The 20,795-nt window shown below is 39.9% G+C and overlaps 1 protein-coding gene across 1 annotated transcript in view; it reads left to right on the top strand.

Moving 5' to 3' along the window:
* The first annotated feature begins 965 nt into the window (after window positions 1–965).
* GPRIN2 (G protein regulated inducer of neurite outgrowth 2) overlaps window positions 966–20,795 on the top strand; it is a 37,764-nt gene continuing 17,934 nt past the window's right edge. The window contains exon 1 of the mRNA XM_063434659.1: window positions 966–1,092. The gene's annotated coding sequence lies outside the window, so the exon portion shown is untranslated. The remainder of the gene's footprint in view (window positions 1,093–20,795) is intronic.

Genomic DNA, 20,795 nt, shown 5'->3' with positions numbered 1-20,795 from the left:
ACTACTGTGTAGATTCCCATTCACAAGTACCGGAATAAAGTGCTCTGAGATCACTTCCTCTACATGCTGCAGTGCATAAATTGAGGATTGTCTTTCACCACCTCTTCGTATTAGCAGATATCTGAAGTTTTACTGGGACTCCTGATAGGCCAGAGCCTGTTTGGCTCTAGTAGCCTTGAGTGCCGTGCAAAGGCACCTCGAGTGCCGTGCATGGCACTAGTGCCGTAGGTTGCCTACCCCTGCACTATACAAACACATGCTGCATACAGTACACAAACGCACACTGCATCCACTACACACACTGCATCCCCTATACACACACTGCATCCTTGTAAGTGGACTTGGGGGGAGATGCTGGAGCCCAGACCTTGAGCTGGGGTCCTAAAATTTCTGATGGCAGCCCAGTCCGTACTACCGCTAATGGCCCCACTGCTCCAAAATGAAACATATTTTGCCATCAGCAGAGAGTACCACATACATTATACAAATGTGGGTCAAAGCTAGCAGTGAATGTTCAAAGGGATCACAAGGGGCAAATAATATTCACAAGGGGCTGTAGATGGATGTGATCCATGACTTCGGGGGGGGAAAAAAACACTGTTACAGTAAGAATTTACTTAAAACCTTTACAAAACGTCTGCTTGTAACAGTGTCTGAACTTCATTATACCGCTTCATGGATTAAACTGGCACTTGTTATAAGAGCTATTAATAAAGTCAATTCTATAGTGACTGTTAATACGGAGTGAAGCTCTAAACATTCCACAGTCAGCATTCAGTACAGCATCAGCACCTTCTATTATCTGTCCTGTCTCTGTTCTCCCTGACCTGCACCTCATTCTCTTCTCCCCCTGCCTTTACTATGTGCTCCTCCCTCTAATCAGCTAGGAAGGCAGCTTATCTCCCCCCCTCCCTGTCACACAGCCTTGCTCCCTTCAACCTAGACAGTAAGGATGGTCAGTGACACTTGTGGCAACATAGCACAGTCTATAGCTCACTGCCACCCTCCATCACCCTCTACAACATCACGTCACAGTAAGTCCATTTTCCAGAGAAATACCCTTCACAAGGATCAGCATCACAAAAACTGAAGGTAAGAGCAGCTTTGATCCCAACAGATATATTAATTTAGGGATTAGGGTTGGTGTGGATCATTAGCCTCAGATACTCCCGAAACGTATTTAAAGTGTTTGATGCAGAGCATTTAGAATTTATTTTAGTAGTTTACGTTCCCTTTGCATCCATACATACAGGTATTAAATATTAATGAATTGATGTTAATAATATTTAATAATTGATGTTAATAAATATTAAGAGTCTCTCCACCATTTACGTTATGCAACTGGATAAAGAGTTTTAAAGGTGATTAAAAAAATGAATTAAATATGTAGACAATTCAAAAGATTTCAAAATATACGAATAGTCTGCTACCTATTGTGTTTATAAGCAGTTGGAAAAAAAATACATTGATGATTGGCATATTTCTAAATGTTAACACACAAACACCATTTACCTGCATACACCTCTATATATAGGCGTACACATAACTTAAACATGTTCTGCTGTGTCTATAGGGGAGGGGAGGGGAACGCCTATCGGTACCTGCTCTGTTAATCCACAAAGAACAATACTAAATATAGCTTTTTCCATGGCATTAAAAAATAACTCTGAGTGTCAGTCACAATGGCAATGGGATAAACAATGAGAAGTGGGACAATTTATTTACAATAAGCATAGATGTCCCAATAATATGACAAATGATTGTGTAGACAGCAGTCCGAGTGTTACGTTATTTTATTGTCAGACGAATATAGTTAGCTATTTACTTTATTATTGAAGCAGGAATATTTTAGTGAATTGCTAACATGACCCGAGAAGAAAAAATAGAATTTTGTGATAAATTGCAAGTTATCGGGTTATTGTAAATGTAACGTGACATGCATGGCCGTAGGGACATTGATAAAACATTATCTATAAATGATCCATCAGATTACTTATATTAGAAAAATACTTTCACCCACGATTGTTCATAATTTGATGTATTTCAAAGACAGTAGTTGATGATAAACACTGATAGTGTCAGGAAGTAGCAAGAAAATACATTTTTTGAATAATTTAAGCAGAAAAGCAATGGTTGAAGTGGAGCCCAATCCAGTTACCCTAATATGACTGATTTTAAAGAGGTAACACGCAATATTTTAAATGACAGTCCATTTATAGGGCAGCTTGTGACATTTTTCCACTAACATGTCAGCACCCTCGTGGGAAGGATAATCACACAAGAAAAGTACAGCTCTCTTAAACTCGGTATTTGGCTTTGAAATGATGCCAACAGTTTTCATACCACGTTAACTATTAATCATTTACCATCTTACCAGCTGAACTCATCGTCATTTGAACTAAAGAAAATGTGGGGGTAAAAACAAAAAAAATAATATTTGCGCCTGTAAAGTCGCCATAATTTTAGCCAAGTTAAAGTTTCTCAGATTTTCATTAACACAAATGAATATATAGTATATATACAGTGGAATATATATTTCTATATATATATATATTCCAGCGATGCACCCTCAACCTTTCTCTCAACTTCCAAAACTGCACCATGACCATTTGAGAAATAGCCCAGGAGCAGCTCTGTATTATTTATAAATGTTCTTTAAGGTTTGATATTAAACCAGGAGATGGCGCCAAGGCACTCCAGGCAAAAAAAATCACTACTTTAACCCCTTAAGGACCAAACTTCTGGAATAAAAGGGAATCATGACATGTCACACATGTCATGTGTCCTTAAGGGGTTAAGCTGCAGTGACCTTTTTTCAATTAGTAGTAATTGAAATCACAAGTAAATTCGGTCCAGGCACAGCTAAGGACACACATTGCATTACAGGAGAATTGGATTTACATTTTTGTGTCGTAGGTTTACATTTTTATGTCAAGATGTGTTCCAAGAACATAGAGAGAAGCGTCTGTGCAAGGGATATATCATGCAAAGTCTAGGTTTGTGCTTTCGTGAGATTTAATAGAACAATCTGGTTTAACTCCAACAAAACAGTTGCAACTCAGGATAGTGATCAGAGTCCAGGCACAACCAATAACAGGTTTTAAATATATCAACAAGCAAATCCAAAAATCACCTGGGCAGATTTGGCACGTTGTCCAGGAATTAGAGTGGACAACAAACACAACACAACAGAATTTTCAGAGTCTTTAAAATATAAGATTACTGGGAGTATCAACAGACCGGGTGATATCTAGATTGTGTGTTTGGTTGGTTCTTCCAACATTTAAAAAATTGGAAACCTTTCACATGATGTCTGAAGTTCGGCAATGTGCTGGTTTGGGCAAAATCGGTCTTGAACACCGATTAAACTGAACCAAGCCATTCAAAGTGAGCGCTGCACATAGCCCTTTAAATCCATTTACATACAGCAGGTAAGCGATTATGCTCCGCCCTGGTAATTCTGAGTCTGCCTCCCAGCCTGTTAATAGCTTAAAACAGCGAACCTCAGGTATCTCTCAATTAGTGATACCAGACTGGTAGATGAGCTACATGCAGGGAGATCTCCCTTTCATGCTGCAATCAAACAGTACAGAATGCTCAGGTGTTGGGATATTACACCGTGACAGTTATGTACTGTGTTAGCTAGGAAATCCCTCTGCTGATGTTAGTATTAACGTCAAATAAAATACATTTGTACAAAAAAAAATGAAAAATGAATTATTTGTGAGGTTTGTGACAAAGTGGTTAAATGAAAAGCATCAAATTGCACTTACTTAAATAGTCTGGGTGATGTACTTTCTAATAAATACGTTTGCGCAGCGGTTTTGGATTCTGTGATTACTATTAGAATTGTAATCTTAGCATACCAATTTTTGCACAGTTTTAGCTTTAAAACCATAATTCAAAGTTTTATAACTTCTAAAAATTAGTTTAAATCCTAGACATAAAGGACATTTTAACAATCAGAAATAATTAGTGAATTTAGAGTTAGTTTTCTTTAGTTGCACATGTGTAGAATGTATTCAATTATTACATGTTGCTAGTTTGGATATTTTTTTAAAAATCCAGGCCTGGATTTGAGGCATTTGTTCTCAATTAATGCTATCTGTAAGTGTTCAGTCCGGCTGAAATCAGGACCAAATTCAGGAGGATTCGGGGCCTGAATTGCAAAATCCAGACATTGTTAAATAGCTTGAGCAATGTCCAAATTGTGAAGCCTGAATGTCTTTGTATGCACTAAGATAGCTTTACCCCACTTGGTACGAAGTCATTTGGACATTAGTGATTAACCCCAATAATGAACAATGGGAGTATGTAGTTTAAACTTGCTTGGGAAGCTCAGATTGATGTCTTTTTAGTCTAAACATTTAATTCTGCCCTGAGCTCCTGCTTTGCCTCAGTTCTTTCTGACCTCACCACGACTAAACTGTGGATCTCATGATTTACTTTACACATGATTCTTTGGGTTCTGCTATCTTTCTTGGTATCTAGTAATGGCTAAATGGAGACTCAATGCTCCTTTTGATTCTATTAAGATGTTGATTATATATAATATTCACAATATATATAAAACTATGACTACTCTTGGGAAGCAGCGATGACTGTAGAATTCATCACATAGTACATAGAACAATGAATACTACAGCCATTGCTTCTGACTAATTGTAGTGGGAGTTTGAGCACATGGATAATGTCTATGTGTATTTACTTGCTTTTGCATTACACAGTCATGTTAGTGGTATTTCTTGATGCAGCAGGCCAGCTTACACTTTAATGGTAATTGCAGTCGAGATCTGAGTGTGCAGTCAACGTTTGTGAATACTATGATAAATGATAATGATGACGATGAACACTATATTCATTAGCAGGGGTTCTCAACCCAGTCCTCAGGACCCCCTACCAGTCCAGGGTTTAGGGATTACCTGGGTGTGTCTAAGGTGTTTAGAAAAAGAAAAAAAAAACACCTTAGAGTCTAAGATGTTTTTTTTCCCTTTTTCTAAACACCTTAGACACACCCAGGTAATCCCCAAATCCTGGACTGGTAGGGGGTCCTGAGGACTGGGTTGAGAACCCCTGCTAATGAATATAGTGTTCATCATCATCATTATCATTTATTATAGTATTCACAAACGTTGACTGCACACTCAGATCCTCTACTGCAATTACCATTAAAGTGTAAGCTGGCCTGCTGCATCAAGAAATACCACTGACATGACTGGGGTTCTGGGACCCACATCAGCCAATAGCAGGATTTACTGGGTTATTTAAACCCAAACCTGCAGTTGCTCAGTGCCCTGTTGTGGTTTTCATCCTGTTGGTTATCTGAGAGTGCGTTCCTAATTCTGATTATTGTTTTTTGATCTTGGCTTGACATGACTTCCCATATTTCTGGTATCCCTGACCCTTTGGCTTTGTTCATTCAGTATTCATGACCTTTGCTCGTGACTGTTTATTCTATTATGTTATTATGTTAATTCCGGCCATTCTAAGGCACGGTAATACGTTGTTACTGTTTGTATTTGTTACGTGTTTTACTTAATTCTGCGTGTTGGGCCACTGGTTCGTCCTGACACTTATACATACAGCCACCTTCTACACAGTCACAACACATGCATCACACACAGCTAACATACAGTCACCACACTCATACACAACATAACATAATTTACCACACACACAGTCTTCGCACACACATTACTATTTTGACCATTTCCATGGGTCCCCCAGGCACCTCACACCAGGTCTTCTCTTGCAGAAGACGCCAAATGTCTTCATAAAGCTAAATCACTGCTTGCAAGGAGAAACCAGAAGCAGGATCTCTAAGTGCAGGTGCATGGTGGGATCCAATTAGGTTGTTAAATTGTTCTAAAACAGTAGGACAAGTTACACTGGGAGGACACCAAGACAGTCCTGGCACCATAACCACTACAGCCTACTTTCCGTGCTGCCATAAGATCCATAAGCCATCCCTCAGCCCTGCCTCTGTGACATCCCCCCCTGAATTAAGTGGTAAGGCTTTAAAGGAAGAAGACTTTTAAGAGAATTTGCCATTATTCTCTAAGGAATAACTAACTGCTACTTAGTGACTGGTTTGCCACCCTGTCAAAGCATGTTAAACCATATCAAACAGCAGTAAGATTATGAAAATGCCAGATACGTCATATAAAACATAATATTTTTCTTCCAATAAGTAAAGGTCATGTGTATTTTAACCCCTTAAGGACACATGACCTGTGTGACATGTCATAATTCCCTTTTATTCCAGAAGTTTGGTCCTTAAGGGGTTAAATAAATAATTCTGGTAATTGGAAATTACCCTCAAAAGAATATCATGCAGACAGCACTGCTGAAGCACTCTCTGCATGGCTCTTCTGCCAATGTGTCTATTGATGCACGCACTGTGCTGCTTGGGGACAGTTCCTCAGATCCAGAACACTGGACAACCAAATCAGGACAGCAGGACAGGATTCTAACACAGGGACTGTCCTGCCAAGAGCGCAAGCAATAATTAGTATCCACTGTTAGCTGATAGATTACAGCAGCTGTTTAGCGACAAGGGTTGTTTTGGGCTAATTTGCATATGACTAGAGTGAAAATGGTAATTCAGACATGAATCCCGTGCTCACTATGCCTGTGGGGGCAGCAACTACACCCCATATTGATACCGGAGAAACTGACGGAAGCCAAGCACAGAGAAGTGGACACAGGTTTCTTCAGGAAGGAAGAGATTCTTTATTCGATTCACCGACCGGGGCTCAGATGGACTAGCGTCACCACAACAAACAGTCTGAGCCCAGAACTGACTGTGTAAATGCATGATATAGACATATAGCTCCTCCTATAGTTAACTCTACCCACATATACTCTTTACCCAATCAGCTGAACAAAGCCTAACTTCCCTTACCTGTTAGACCACATGGCTCACCCAGAACAATGGAGGAGGGGAAGTGTTTTCAGTTTCTGCATTCCTGCACTTGCTCAGTACACTGTTGATTGTATCTTAGCTACGTGTAACTGACTAACTGATACACATATGCCACGTGGAAATCTCGGCCTACTAAATTTAATTTCTACCGAGCTTCCACCACAATATGTGCATGAAAGAACAGTAGATATAGAAAACAGTGTTCAGCATAAATAACAGCACAGGTAAGGCATCCACCCATTCTATATTATTAGGTCAAACTGAGCCCCCTAATGTCTAATCAAGGAACAATTGCCTAGGAGGGTGCAGGTAATTAGCGTTATGTTCCCTGCAGAATGATGGTGGGGTATTTTGCCACATGTAGGCTAATGCACGGGTTGGTTAGAAAAACGTGGACAAACTGGCCTGCCTTTACCCAGGTAAGTAGCTAAACGTGTGGTAAATAGCATAGAATACTGAGGATCTAGCTTAGCACGTTCGAGATAAGGGAGGGAGGAGATATTGCTTGGGCTATGTAGCTGGCCATCGGCTTATGGAGCAGATTATTGATTGTGAGGTTTAGTATATTAACATAAAATAACTACCGTATTTATCGGCGTATAACACGCACCTCATTTTAAGAAGGAAATTTTGCTCCCTCCCATAGTATTCTCCCCCCCTCCCATAGTGTTCCCCCACCCTCATCCCATAGTGTTCCCCCCCTTTCCATAGTATTCTCCCCCCCTCCCATAGTATTTTCCACCCCCTCCCATAGTGTTCCCCCCCATCCCATAGTGTTCTCCCCCCCTCCCATAGTGCACTTTCCCTCCCCTTGTCCCATAATTACTTACCTGTCTTGAAGCGTGGCCCGGCTTCACAGCGCGCACCGCGGTACAGGAACTTCAATTTCAGGTTCCGGTTTCCGGCGGGACTGAAAGGAAGTGTGCCCACGCTTCAAGACAGGTAAGTAAACCTTCACATTCGCTCCATAAGATGCACAGACATTTTCCCTCACTTTTGAGGGGAAAAAAGTGCGTCTTATGGAGCGAAAAATATGTATATCGGCGTATAACACGCACACATCATTTGCCCCCTATTTTCAGGGAGAAAAAGTACGTGTTATACGCCAATAAATATGGTAATAAATGAAACCGAAAATGATCTACTGCAAATAGAACAGTATGGAACAATACAAGTTGACACATGGATAGGCAACTGCAAATCTCAAGTCGGAAAGTCAGCAGTTCCTTGCGCTGTTCCGATGGGCTTAAATTGATTTATTTCTGCAACATTCCAGGATAGACAGGCATCTGCTGGAGCTGTTGACGCTGGGAGAACTAAGGACTGGAGGAAAGTTAGAACCTTGGAGAGATGCGATAAGATATGCCATTTATGGAAACCCCTGAGACAAGTTTCAAGCAAACACAATGCAATCTGATTGCTCTGACTGAAATTGCATAGTGTGGGAAAGCCGTGATAAGCCGTAGGTGGGAAATGTGAATGTATTTTTAAGCATCAGGGTTTTTTGTTTTTTTGGAATTTTGTCTTTTTTTTTTTTTTTTTTTTTTAATAGTTGCAACAGGAATTTTATGTTTTTTATTTGACATTTTTGGGGACGGAATAAATTAAATTAATGGTAATTTTTTTAACAGGAACCTATTTTATTGGGTCTATCATCACTATTAGAGTAAAGGGATAGGCAGATATTTTGTTATTAGAGGCTCGGTTCTTGGCGGTGGCGGGTCGAGGCTAATAAAAGAATATAAATAAATAAGTACCCCTGGTGGGTTTCTGTAGGCTTGGGGACCCTTAGCCACATAGGAAATAACTATGTTTTAGATTTTATTATTAGCCTCCACCCACTAACAATTGGTATTATTTACATAGTTACATAGGCTGAAAAGAGATATGTTTCAGCCTTTCTCACATCTGTTTTTTTTTTGGCTGTTGATCTAAAAGAAGGCAAAAAAAAAAACCAAAAAACAGTTTGAAGCACTTTCAATTTTTCAACAAACTAGAAAAAAAATCCTTCTTGATTCCAGAATGGCAGTCAGATTTATCATTGGATCAAGAAGCTATTACCCTACAATTTAACAATTATATCCTTGAATATTCTGTTTTTGCAAGTATGCATCCAGTTGCTGTTTAGACATCTGTATGGGCTCTGATAAAACCACTTCTTCAGGCAGAAAATTTCCACCTCTTTATTGTTCTAACTAGGAAAAAAAATGTATTTGCCTTAGACTAAATCTCCTTCCTTACACTCTAAACACGTGACCTCTTGTCCTATGTATAGTGCTGTTTGTGACTAGATTTCCAGACAATGGTTTGAATGGGCCCTGAATATACTTGTATAATGCTATTAGATCCCGTCTGAAGCATTGCTTTTCTAAACTAGGGGGATGGTAGGGGGACCTACACATTCATATTTAGAGCCAACACCTACCATCAATGTCTCGTCATTCATTTTATTTAATAGCCCCCACACTGCGCGTCATGGGTTGGGGCACTATGTCCACACAATCTTTTTGATTTTTTTTTTGTAATTGCCCCACGGGCATGGGAGAGGTATCAGGCCCGCCTACATTGGATTAGCAACTGGGCAGCAATAGCTATCCAGTCATTAGTCTTTTATGATGCTGGCTGCTCGCTATTTTGTAGAGATGCCCCTACCTGTGGCATGGCAGGTTGGTGCATGTGACAGACTTGGACTGGACACCTAGGTGACCAGTCCCAGTCCTAGGTGACCAAATGTTGGTGCATGTGATCACCTAGGACTTGTGTCCAAGCCGCCACCTTAGTCTAAAAAGACTATAATCACCACTATTTACCCCTCCAGCCTGTGACTCCCAGCACAGAGCTCCTTTCCTGTGGCCCAGGAGACGTTATGTGTCGGCTGGGAACTTACTGAGGCACAGTATGCCTGACCGGGTGCAACCCTCAAACTCACTGGAACTCCTGATTCGATTGTGGAGTTGCAGCAGTTGGGTAAAACTTTGATGGGGGCGCTCTCAATCCCGGAATAACCTATCAGGGCGCCTTTTAGATTGATGACAAAGGAGGTGGCGAGGAATCGAACGACACCAAGGACTTGAGGTAGCTCCATCATTTTAAGTGATCAGGGTTTCTATGTAGCACTGTGGAACTCTGCACGGGATGAGAGGATGGTCGCGGCCTGTTAAAAACTTTACTGAGCGCTTTTTGGACAGAGTTGGCTCTCTAAAGAGAGTATTTTGGGGACTGCACAATTGTGGGGATGTGGGCACGGGAACCCCATTATTTTATGTTTTATGTTAACCCAGTGCCAACATGTCTGGCTGCCAATTAAATTACCTGTTCAGGTTCAGACACCAAGGCATCAGGGATGTCACAATGCTATTGTTTTCCTGGGGACCTCCTGTTGAGGCCCCAGGTATAAAAAGTGTGACCATTCCGCCAATCAAACAGTTCTTCTTCACCATTCATTAAGTCTTGGCTAGTGTTTGGATGAGACAGCGATACTACACCGGCATAGAGCTATAACAACTTTGGGATATAATCACGCAGGGGAAAGGGTATTCAGTGGTGACAACCCAGCTACTCGTGGGTGTACTGCTACAGTGCATGAGGAACGATTTATAGCTCCCTTATACTACATCTATCTAATACTAAGTATTTTTTTACAGGTGAAAGACCAAAATTAGAAAAAGGAAAGACACTTAGTAGATAACTCCAAAATCATATGTGGTATTGCCATAAGGATGCCAAATAAGGGATCTACTAAACCGCTCCATATTTTAAAACCCTTAAATATGGCAATCCCACAAGGGTTCCAATTTAGAGAGTTATCTGCTTAACAGATGCAGGTGTGGATCGACAAATTAAATTTGTCAATTAATTAAATAAAATTCCAAAGCAGAAATAATGGATTAATTTTGTACAAAAAGTCCCATGGACGATATTCAGTTCGGACAAAAGAAAATGTATTTAAGTGGTGCCAAAGTCTAATATTTCTGTTATTTTATACTGGGTGACTTGATGCCCACCCAGAAACCATTCTCTTACATAAAGTAAATGCTAAAAACAAATACAAATGCTAAATGCCAAATAAATGTTTTCACTGGTAGGCATTACAAAATAAATCCTGATTAAGGTTTTCCACCTTATGAAAGAATTGTGTCAATTATTCAATACAAGCTTTTAAAACCTCAGTATATCACCCTCAGAAACATGGGCTCGTAGAGAGGTTTACCCTCATCCTTCAGAACAGAAGACTTTGAAAACATTTTTATACAAAAGAAAATTTGGATAGAATCAATAAATCAATTATGATGGTCAGAAAGTAGACCAGGGGAATTCCATATCAGGAAAAACAAAAGAAAATAGTGTAAGAATCAGATTTGTAGGAAAGAACTTTCACAAATAGGTTCATAATTTCCTGAGGTTAGACATGAGGGAATTATCTCAATAGTACATCAGGAAGGAATATAAATAGAAGGAACTCAGTACATATGGATCGAGATGTTAGTCCCATTAGGATTGAGATGTTAGTCCCATTAATTAAGTGCTATCGTGAAAGATAAACATTGGTGGCATGAAGTTAGGAAGTTAGGAATAAAGGTTCCTTCACCTCCAAATAAACTAGAGAGAGTTAAGTTCTCTCAAAGTTATTGTAAACTCAAGAACTGACTTGAAAGACTGACTTGAAAGACTGGCGAAGGTTTTTTTTTTTAGGAACCAAAAAGAGAGAACTCAAGAGTAGTTCAAAACCCACGGTTCACCATCAAAAATGTTCAGAGATTTAGAAGAAGAGGACATAGTAGAGGAGGGAGGGAGAAGGAGAGAAAAAGAGAACAAAGATTGTTACTGTAAAAAAAAAACCTTTTCTCCAAAGGTTTTAAATCCCACACATATTAAGTGTCATGGGAGATGGGACTCCTCGTTCGTGTTCCCTTAATTATACTTTGTATTGTTTAATGTTTCCCTGCATTCGAATGGAATTGTTCCCATCTGTTATTGTCTCTTTTTGATATGATATTGGAACAGAAGGCTTGATCATATCAAAGGACTCCTTATCTAAGAGGAAATCAAGACATATGGTAAATTAGAGAGTTAGTTTATACTGAAACCAGACTTCCAGGCCTCTTATGTATGACTTCTCACACCTTACAGAGTAGCTCCGCTGGGGTCCCAGCTTCAAATAGGAATTTAGGTTGTAAGCTCTGACCGCCCATTCAATCAAACCCCTTTTTGAAATTGACAATACCACCTCTACCAGGCAGCCAGTTCATATATGCACGAACATAACTTTAGTTTTACCGAACCGATCGGAGCGCATTTTGGATATGTTGTGCGCTCAGATCGGGGATATTCGGGAATATAATTATTGTGGGGTTCCGATGCTGTTATGTATTTTTGTGATGTGTAAAAATTTTATGTACGTTTTCCTATTTGAGAGATAATTGGATTAGCTTAATTGAAGCTCAATTATCTCTCAAACACAATGGCTTGTGGGAGGGAAACCCCTGTGATTTTGTATAGGAAACCCCATGCTAGGGGCACTGCATAGAAAGACGACTGTGGCCTAATAAAATTCAGATTGCTGTTTTTACCCAATACAACTGGTTGCATCCATTATATCGGGGAAACTCTACACAAAGGGAATACTTTCACTATATTCAGCACATCTGGAATTAGGAATAGTGGAGGATTGAAGGAATAACAGCAATAGACTTACAAACCTATGACATTAAGGTTTCAACAAAGGTCTTAAAGGGATACTGTAGTGCCAGGAATACAAAGCTGTACTCCTGGCACTACCGATCCCTCTGCCTCCCCCCTCCCTCGCGCTCATACAGAGCGTGAAGACGTCTAGCATCAGATAATGGACCAAGAGTCCATTACAATTCTGGAAGCCTAGTATACAGCCACTGGAGGCAGACTTAGAGCTGCAATATAAACATGTGCAAAGTTTTACATTACAGCACTAGGTGCAAAAGGGACAGAGCACCCAGACCACTTCAATGAGCTGAAGTGATCTGGGTACCTACAGTGTCCCTTTAAGTTTGCCTCTAGTTGCCCTGTAGATAAATTTGAAACATATATAGATATTAATAAATACATAAGGATGTTCTGCCGAAAATACTTTTTATGACTATTACAAGAGGAGAAATGAATACACTTATATCACTTTGTCAACACACTATTTAAAAAAGTCAATTTTATCTGTTACATTTTTAAACTAATAATATGAAAGCTATTAAGCACTTGTATTAAAGATTAAAGAAAACTAAACCACTATCAAAATATTAATATAGCTTAACTTAATATGAAAAGCAAGCTGTGAAAGATTTACAGAAAGAGATATTATTGTTATTAAAGCAGCAGATGGGGGTAGTAATTATGCATTAAGAGGTGTATCTGACAGATTTAGAAACCAGCTTCCAGCTACCACTACATATGGTAAACATTAAAATCATACTAATTAAATTCATAACATTTCTCAATGAAGGGTATATCAAGGGAACATTAAAAAAATATATATACATTTTTAAATCAATTATTATTTTTTTTTTATTATTTTTTTTTCATTGTGCAATATCCGACAATATAGCCTCCATAGCCCCAACGGCTTATGCAGGCACAATAATAACACTTTTGTACATTTTCGTAACATTGGTGGCTTTAACTCCAATTTTACAGATAGTTATATTCGAACCATGTAACATGTTCAATTGTATGATGCAATATAAACGTATATATAAGTATGCCACCTTAACATGTGCCTAAGCCATCTCTACATAACAGTCATCCTGTAAGTTGGGATAACAAAATAAACCGTGCTTTCCTAGGCGCTCAAATTTGTAATTTGGTGAAGAACCTGGTTCCACTAAGCAGCTCGACACACGTGAAGGTACCTCCAACCTTAACACAATAACATGCAGAGTAGTGGGGTAATGAAAGTGGAAAAGGGTCTTGTTTGTCGTGACCTTTTCCACTTTCATCCTGTAAGTTGGGCTGAAGTATATTCTGCACATTTTTGGGATGTATTGGGTTAGTTGGCCATAGCGCATATATTGTCTGTGCCGCTAGTGACGCTTGTGAGCAGTAATTTAACACTGGCACAGAAGATTAGCTTATGGGCTTCTGGCCCGTTGCGTGGTATTGAGTATGTTAGATTTGGCAAATAAAACAGTAAAAGTAGTGAGAGCACACCCGAAATACATTGAATTTTGATAGTTACCCCTATGTCCAGTTAAAATCCTGCAGAGATAAAATCAGGAAAAACAGACATATGGTAATAACGTACAAACAATTTTAAATGAGCAAACAAATATATAAACTCACATATTTCTGAGCCACTTCAATTAAAAGCTGGCTCAGACTAAGAACGTTAAATGGATGATGTGGTGATAGCTGGAATCAGATGCTAACTGCTTACTCGTCCTTTTTCTTTAACAAAAAAACAGGATGCAGGATCATTGTAAAAGGTTTATTCCAAAAATATGAAAAACAGCAGCAAAAAAATGAAAATCAGCAATCTTATTCTCCACACACTACACTGACGCGTTTCAGCCAAAGCTTTTTTCAAAGTGTAAATCCATTTTAGTCCGTTCTCAGTTTAAATAGGCGCTTTTTCGCGCCGTTTCTTCCATCCGGTGGGAGGCTCCTCCCCCTTCATTCTGACGTAACGAAGATCGAGCATCCTAGCGAATCAGTATTATTCCATTTAAAGGCACAGGTTCCTGTATATAAAAAAAAAAATACAAATGCTCTAAAGTGTACATTGCTATCAAATTAAATTAAAACAAATATATATTTTAGGCATGTTTTTTAAAAACAAGTCCCTTTAATAAGATCACATTTCTTCCTTAAAAGTCTTAACTGACATCATCCTTAATATAATAAATACATTTAAGTATTAAATATAGGTATTAATCTCAAAATCAGCATTAAGTCCTCTTGGTGTAAGTGTGTCCAAATTAAAAATCCATCTCATTTCACTTTTGCTCAGGAGGTTATCTTTATCTCCACCTCTCCAATGAATTTTTATATGGTCTATAGCGAAAAAATCCAAGCCGCTAGGATCTCCATTATGGTGATCCATAAAATGCTTGGACACACAGTGATTAGGGAATTTCCTTTGGAAATATACCTCTACCTCTATATCAATATTGAACATAGTAAAGGTTGTGAGGCTACTAGACACTTTTTAACGAAATTCGGAAATTTTACAGAATTACAAGGGGATTTTATCGTTGAGGGGATCAATATAATTCTTAAGAACAATTTTTTGGGGTTTGAAGACGATTTTTACCTTCAGACCAAGGGAACTACCATGGAGACCAGGTTTGCCCCAAGCTATGCTAATTTATTTATGTCCTACTGGGAGGAAAAGGAAGTTTTCTCCAGGCTGGATATTGGGGCAAATCTGGTCCTCTGCAAACGCTATATAGACGATATTTTTATTATATGGAGAGGCAGTTCCCAATCTTTGTTAAATTTTATTGATTCTCTTAACAACGATTTATGGAATATTAAATTGACCCACGATATTAGCCCCTCCAATATTAACTTTTTAGACCTCGAAATTTTTATTGATAATGGTTTATTTAAAAGTCTGACTTTTTTAAATCTGTTGATGTCAACAGTTTTATAGATTTTGCTAGTTGTCATTTTAGACCTTGGCTATCAAATATTCCAAAAGGACAATTTTTAAGGCTAAAAAGAAATTGTACGGATGAACGAGATTTTAATGACCAAACAAAGATTTTAGAGAAGCAATTTTTGGAGAAGGGGTATGATAAAGGCCTTTTAGAGAAAGCTTTTAAACAAGTGAAAGAAGAAAATAGGCTAGAAACATTAGAATATAAAAATAAGAAAATTAAAAAAGAAACAGAAGAAATTATCCCCCTTATTTTTAATTTCAACTCCAATAATAAAAGTCAACGTAGAATCATTAATAAAAATTGCCATGTCCTAAATTTAGATGACGAGATACGTCCATTAATAGGAGAAAAAACAAGATTTGTTTTTTAGAGGAGCCAGGAATTTTAAACAAATTTTAACCAGAAGTTTGCAAGAGAAGGAAAAAAAAGAATGCCCAAACAACTTTTTAAAAGAACAAAAAGGATTTTTTTATTGTGGAAACTGTAGAGGATGCAAGATAAGAACTGGAAAAAATAGAAGAATTTTTAAGTTCATTTCATTTAATACCCAGAAAGAATATGAGATTAAGTATTTTATTTCATGCAATACCGTAGATGTAATATATATGTTAGTATGTCCCTGCGGTTTACAATACATAGGGAAAACATCTCGCCCATTAAAGATACGAATTAGGGAACATATATATAACATCCAAAGGAAATTCCCTAATCACTGTGTGTCCAAGCATTTTATGGATCACCATAATGGAGATCCTAGCGGCTTGGATTTTTTCGCTATAGACCATATAAAAATCCATTGGAGAGGTGGAGATAAAGATAACCTCCTGAGCAAAAGTGAAATGAGATGGATTTTTAATTTGGACACACTTACACCAAGAGGACTTAATGCTGATTTTGAGATTAATACCTATATTTAATACTTAAATGTATTTATTATATTAAGGATGATGTCAGTTAAGACTTTTAAGGAAGAAATGTGATCTTATTAGAGGCACTTGTTTTTAAAAAAAAAACATGCCTAAAATATATATTTGTTTTAATTTAATTTGATAGCAATGTACACTTTAGAGCATTTGTATTTTTTATATACAGGAACCTGTGCCTTTAAATGGAATAATACTGATTCTCCTCTCTTTCTTTTTTTTTATTTAACTTTGTTTTTAATGTATTTTTTAGAAAAAGAGAAGTTCCGATTTTACATTTACTTGAATAGTTAGCTTGTTATTTACTTGTGTCTTAATTACATTTGTGTAACTATGTATCAAGTATGTGGCAGCAGGAAAACTCCTTATTACAATATTAAAGACTGACAATTGAAGGGACCCTCCCTATGTCATTTCTGACGAACACGGAAGTAAACCGAAGGTTACTAAGGACGCTAGGATGCTCGATCTTCGTTACGTCAGAATGAAGGGGGAGGAGCCTATCACCGGATGGAAGAAACGGCGCGAAAAAGCACCTATTTAAACTGAGAACGGACTAAAATGGATTTACACTTTAAAAAAAGCTTTGGCTGAAACGCGTCAGTGTAGTGTGTGGAGAAAAAGATTGCTGATTTTCAATTTTATAACATGACAGGAGGCTTCGTATTTGCTTAAGTCTCTCTTTACTAGAACTCCACAGCAGCACAGAAAAAACAACCAATCAGAAAAAAGTTAGGTACTATAAAACTCCCCTCCCCATGCATCATTTCCTCTTTCTTTGCTGCTCCGCATCAGTACAGGTCAGAGTACCTCTGCCTCCTGCTTATAGTGGGTGGCTTTGGGTTGTATTATGATTTATTGGGATTTATATTTGATATCTCAGTATATTTTCTTATTTGTTATCTGTACCTTTTATCTAGTATCTTGTGTTCTGTACTTCTATATATTATAGGTTATTTTTTTTTGTGTTACTTTTGCTTATACATATTTACTTCTTGCCTTGCATTTGCTTCCCCTGTCTTCTTAGGGATTCCTTCCCTTTCAGGTGGTAGTTTTAGGGGAGTCTTGGGGGTTTCTCTGTTTCGCCATGCTTTCCCCCCCCCCCTCCTCCCCTCGCTGCCCACTCTCTTTGCCCGCCATTTTCCGCGTGCTGCCTGCGCGGTATAGGGGTTTCAGGAGACTAGCCTCTGGCTGCCTCCTGATTTCCCCGATCCCCTAGTTCCATACCGGCAACCGAGGTACTCGCGGTTGGACGCGAGTACCCGACGGCCGCTCCGCTCACCCACGTGGCCGCCCTGTCCGCCACGTGGCCGAACGCCGCGCTCAACTTCTTCACAGAGCCGCAGGCGGCCGACCGGGTGGAGGAGAGTGCACCTACTCGCGGCCCCTCCTCCGCCCACGGTGGTCGGATCGCGGCTATTGTTGCCCTGTTTTTTCCCCGGCGGATTGCCTTCAGTTTTGCTAGGAACGGAAGGCAATGTACTATACCCTATTCTTATGTACTATTTATTTACAGTGTGTATCTCACAGCTTCTGTGTGTCTTAGGGCATTTTTCATATCAGATATATAGTAGACTGAGTTTTTTAGTGGTATATATTTCCTATCTGCTGTGAGTTTTTATTGGCAAATATTCTGTTTTGCTGTGGTTTTCACTGACAGTGTGTATCACATAATTAGTTTTCCTGACAGTGTATAACACATAATTAGTTTTACTGACAGTGTATACACATAATTTGTTTACTGACAGTGTATAACACATATTAGTTTTTCTGACAGTGTATAACGCATATTAGTTTTACTGACAGTGTATAACACATATTAGTTTTACTGACAGTGTATAACACATATTAGTTTTACTGACAGTGTATATCACATATTAGTTTTACTGACAGTGTACATGACATGTTAGTTTTGCTTTGCTGACAGTGTATATCACAGATTCTGTGAGTTTTACCGACAGTGTGTATCACGGTTTACTGCGGGTTTGTTGTCAGTGTATATCACAGATTGCTGTGTGTTTCTGTCGACTGTGTATAGCGAGCTTTGCTGACAATGTATGTCACGGATCGCTGTGAGTTTTTTACTGTCAGTGTATATCAACAGGTTCTGTGAGTGCCTGATGGGATATATCACAGGTTATTGTGAGTTACAGGTATATATGAACTCAGTTACTCAGACTCTGTACAGGGTGTTTACAGTGCCAGTTAGCTCTAGGATTCATCTCCTTCTCAGTATATATTTTTTCTGTCCAGCTGGAGGTCTCTAATGAGACTACTCTGGTATGATTTCTCTGTCCATGGCATATATTTTCTCGCTTACAGACCTGGCTCTGACTCAAACTGGTAAGGGAGACCAGTCTACGCTGATACCATAAATTTTTATCAGATTCCCGGGGGAATTCTTGAGTTGACTATCGTTAGCCCTACTCCTGGAAGTGCCCATGGTTACAATACCCTTCAGGTGGTATGATGAGGGTAATCTATTATATGATAAGAAATTCCCAACAGATCTGGGTGAACATGGGCATACCAATTCACAGTTTAAGGAGAGTATTGCTCAGTGTATCTTACATTCATGAACATGATAGCCTCTGGAACAACTTCCGCTTATACCCTATACAGATGGAATACCACTATTTGCCTGCTGGGTATCTAGGGACTGCCAGTCCCGGTTCAGGTTATTCACACGGCATTACGCTGCCTAATGGGTTGGCGTCTAGAGGTCCTATGTCACAGGATGCTCTCAGAATCTACTATTCTTAGGGACCTCTATTGGAACTAGGAGGTCCCCATTACTCATTCAATACCCATTGTAACGCGCTACGGAATCGGAGGGCGCTATTTTGAATAACACGTTATCATTATATAACAATAATACACGACCCAGGATTGGCCTGCTATGTCTGTGCCCATAAGAACGGCCTGCTATGTCTGTGCCCATAAGATCGGCCTGCTATGTCTGTGCCCACAAGAATGGCCTGCTATGTCTGTGCCCATAAGAACGGCCTGCGATGTCTGTGCCCATAAGAACGGTCTGCTATGTCTGTGCCCATAAGAACGGCCTGCTATGTCTGTGCCCATAAGATCGGCCTGCTATGTCTGTGCCCATAAGAACGGCCTGCTATGTCTGTGCCCATAAGAACGGCCTGCTATGTCTGGGCCCATAAGAACGGCCTGCTATGTCTGTGCCCATAAGATCGGCCTGCTATGTCTGTGCTCATACGATCGGCCTGCTATGTCTGTGCCCATAAGATCGGCCTGCTATGTCTGTGCCCATAAGAACGGCCTGCTATGTCTGTGCCCATAAGTACGGCCTGCTATGTCTGTGCCCATAAGATCGGCCTGCTATGTCTGGGCTCATACGATCGGCTTGCTATGTCTGTGCCCATAAGATCGGCCTGCTATGTCTGTGCCCATAAGAACGGCCTGCTATGTCTGTGCCCATAAGTACGGCCTGCTATGTCTGTGCCCATAAGTACGGCCTGCTATGTCTGTGCCTATTAAGACGGCCTGCTATGTCTGTGCCTATTAAGACGGCCTGCTATGTCTGTGCCTATTAAGACGGCCTGTTATGTCTGTGCCCATTTGCATGGCCTGCTATGTCTGTGCCTGGTTGCTTGGCCGACTACCCTGTGCCCATTCGTTTGGCCTGCTGGGCCTGTGCCCTTCTGACGGGCCTGCTCTATTGGTGCCGAACCCCTTCTAGGCCACAGGCCTGGGGGAATATCACTGAGGAAATGCCGGTGCCCACCAGTGACATGGAAATAGGCAGGTGTCCAGACAGGCACCATTGCCATACTATCCAAGAGGAAACCAGTATACGGCCATCTGAATATGGTGGGTAGGGTGAAGGCCCTAAACCTCATGCCTGAAGGGCAGGGTTTTTATAAGGACCCCGGTCATACATCTCCAAGGAAAACTTCGCACAGGCAAGGATCGGTGCTCAGACACCTAAGGAGAACGCGGTGTTTTTTCCTTGTCTTTTACATCTACCTCCGTATCTGCTTCCCGGTATCCTTAGAGGTATCGGTAGTTATTTCCCACGTTAGGTTAGCTCCTGGTTCTGTTCAGTGGGGCTTACCTTCCGGCCTGCTATTTGCCTTCTATCTGATCTAGAATTTATGTATTTTTCTCTTATCTACGTTTATTTTTAGTTTTCGTGACTTCCTTTTCCTTTCGCTCGGGTCGTCGAGAGGCCTGACTTGACCTCCCCCGACCTCCCGGGCGCTTGTGGATTGCGGAGAACGTCTCCAGCTTTCCTCCGGCTACCAACGGTCGTCCTGGACCCCGCGCGCGCGGGATCCGGGCGGACAGTTGGTA

Source organism: Pelobates fuscus, chromosome 10 (assembly GCF_036172605.1).
Source record: "Pelobates fuscus isolate aPelFus1 chromosome 10, aPelFus1.pri, whole genome shotgun sequence".
NCBI classification, from domain to species: domain Eukaryota; kingdom Metazoa; phylum Chordata; class Amphibia; order Anura; family Pelobatidae; genus Pelobates; species Pelobates fuscus.
The sequence above is the reverse complement of the archived record's forward strand: the minus strand, read 5'-3'. Positions and strand labels throughout refer to the sequence as shown.